Source organism: Ursus maritimus, unplaced genomic scaffold, assembly GCF_017311325.1.
Source record: "Ursus maritimus isolate PB19 unplaced genomic scaffold, ASM1731132v1 scaffold_2, whole genome shotgun sequence".
NCBI classification, from domain to species: Eukaryota; Metazoa; Chordata; class Mammalia; order Carnivora; family Ursidae; genus Ursus; species Ursus maritimus.
Genome location: NW_024424452.1, coordinates 91,724,186 through 91,726,916, shown reverse-complemented (window position 1 = coordinate 91,726,916; position 2,731 = coordinate 91,724,186). Strand labels below are relative to the sequence as shown.

The 2,731-nt window shown below is 40.1% G+C and overlaps 1 protein-coding gene across 5 annotated transcripts in view; it reads left to right on the top strand.

The window, feature by feature from the left end:
* Positions 1 to 2,731, top strand: part of RPS6KC1 (ribosomal protein S6 kinase C1) — a 179,233-nt gene that overhangs the window by 48,356 nt on the left and 128,146 nt on the right. Inside the window, exon 1 of one of the 5 annotated variants that reach the window (XM_040636340.1) lies at positions 137 to 1,465. The exons of the other annotated variants lie outside the window; for them this stretch is intronic. The gene's annotated coding sequence lies outside the window, so the exon portion shown is untranslated. Of the gene's footprint in view, positions 1 to 136; positions 1,466 to 2,731 lie in introns of those variants that run through there. 5 annotated transcript variants of the gene reach the window in all.

Genomic DNA, 2,731 nt, shown 5'->3' with positions numbered 1-2,731 from the left:
ATATAATGTAATGATTTATCCTACAATTAATGGCAAATTAGATTTGATGAAATGTGGTGTAATGAATGTTCAGAATTTGTATTGTCTAAGTGTTAAGAATATTTTGCTAAAGTCTATTTAGCAGCATCTGACTTTTAGAGAATTAATTTCAAGACTGGCTTTAAAAGGTTAGTCATGTTCCCAGAAAGAGGGCAGTTTTAGTGTTTTTAGTATGTTTTATAATAACATGAGTCTAAAGCAAAGCAGTTTTTGAAATTTTAATCACTTTAATTCAAGAATGCTTAATGTCTTGTTTTATTCCTTTGTTAAGCCATCCTTGAATTTTTATGAAGATTTAAAATACATACATTTTGGTCTTTAAATTTCCTTAGCTAGTTTTCTTCCAGGGACGATTTTGGAATTAATAAAGAGAGATTTGGAGATAGGGAGGGAGAGTCTTTAAAAATAGGTAATTAGATTTGTTTGAGGAGGCTTAGGTTTGTTTTATATAAAAGTAAAATCATAAACTAGGTATTTCTTGATCTCTTTCATGGATAACAGTTTATGGTAGAGGAGGATGCTGAATATGGGAGGTAGCCATAGTCTCATTTCAGTGATGTTTTTGTAGGGATATGTACTGATGTCATATATCAGCAGACACATCGATATAGGTTTATTGCAGTAAATTATCATCTTAATTTGGGGAGCAGCAAGTTCCCATCCATCGTGTAGGCTGAAGCATTTAAAATTTGTTTGTCAGGGGCCTTGTTAGCGCAGTAGTAACATGTCAGTCTCATAAAATTTGTTTTTCTTTTGTTGCCACCACATTGAGAAGTGATTAGCTCTTCTTGTTTTTCATGGTGGCTCCCATTGACTTAAAAACAAAGTCCGTTCATTTATACCTAGTGTTTTGTGTAATGTATGGGGACCTCAGGCCCATGGATTTCCATCAGGTCCTCAATATCTTTAACTCCATACTGAATCAGCCAAGGTCATAGAAAAACACTGCTGACAGTAATTTTACTTTACAATCCAAATACCTATTCTTTGTCACCTGTTTTGAGCTGTGGATCCTTGCCAGGCTTTGAAAAATCTAGTCCCTGCTTGGGATCCCAGTGTGATTCTGTTTTTAGAGCTGGTTTCCTTGGTAGGTGACTTTATCTGGGATAACCTGATCTGGTTGTTGCCTCAGAGATACTCTTTTCCTGAGAAGGAGGGAGAGGGTATCATCTGCCTGTAGATGTGCTGATTTGGTGACATCCAGTAGTGGACAGATAGAAAGATTTGTAGGAGAGTGTTCAATGAGGAGTACAGTTCTTGGAAATGGTAGAATATTTCTTAGTTTCTCTCCTTTTGTGTTTTGTTACAGGAATCTAAGGTTGCATGATTTGGGGATGGCTATATTCTTTTGATCTGTGCTAAGCCGTTTTTACTACGTGTACGTCAGCTACGGTGGGAGACGTGTGTCTCAGGAACCTATTTTAGTGTAAGGTCGTCATGGATGGGAATGAGGAAGAGGTCTTTTGCCCTTTGTTATCATCTGGAAGAGAAGGGGAGGAGCATTAGGGAAAAAAACATAGGAATGTGTTTTCTTGGGACGATGTTCTAAAATATGGGAAGCTGTTCAGGGTAAAAATGTGGCTATGGTAAAAATGTGGTTAAAAAAAAAAAAAAGGATGGGGCGCCTGGGTGGCACAGCGGTTAAGCGTCTGCCTTCGGCTCAGGGCGCTATCCCAGCGTTCTGGGATCGAGCCCCACATCAGGCTCCTCCGCTATGAGCCTGCTTCTTCCTCTCCCACTCCCCCTGCTTGTGTTCCCTCTCTCGCTGGCTGTCTCTATCTCTGTCAAATAAATAAATAAAATCTTAAAAAAAAAAAAAAAAAAAAGATAAATCCTTCCAAGGAAAACCCATCTTTTCGAAACTTCAAAGGTAAACCCTGAAACAACTGCTTTAAGTAGGACGACCCAAGCTGTCTGTCCCAGTGTGCCAGGGGCAGTCCTGGTTTATGAGAGTGGTCTCGCATCCTCTTTACTTCTCAGCAATGTGTGTCCCAGTTTGGACAATAAATTACAAACTCATCCAAGCTTTAGGTACTATCTCCTTTTTTTTTTTTTTTCCTAAAGATTTTATTTATTTATTCAACAGAGACAGAGACAGCCAGCGAGAGAGGGAACACAAGCAGGGGGAGTGGGAGAGGAAGAAGCAGGCTCATAGCTGAAGAGCCTGATGTGGGGCTCGATCCCAGAACGCCGGGATCACGCCCTGAGCCGAAGGCAGGCGCTTAACCGCTGCGCCACCCAGGCGCCCCTGGAAGGATTTATCTTTTAGGAATATGCTTTTATGAGAGAAATTGGGGGCAACCTTTTTGTTAAAAAACCCCAGAGAAGACTTATGCTACCAAAAAGTAATACTGGCATTTCATCCTTTCCATGCATAGTTTAGTTCTCCAACTGTATTACCATCTCTGAAACACGCTGTGATCCGTGACGAATGCAAAATGTGGAACTAGAAAGGCTGTTAATGCTTATTTTTTTTACCCCCTCCCTCTAAAAGCCTTTATGCCTGACTAATTAATCCTGCTGAAAGACACCTTGTTGACAAATACAGATCAGAGTGTCAGACAGCTTGCAAATTCATTGTTATATGAGAGGGGAAATGACTTTTAAATATCATGAGATTGTCTGGCATACTGGGTAAGTGGAAGATACACTTTCCTACCAAAAGGTCTGTAACACCCCCCCCCCCCCCCCC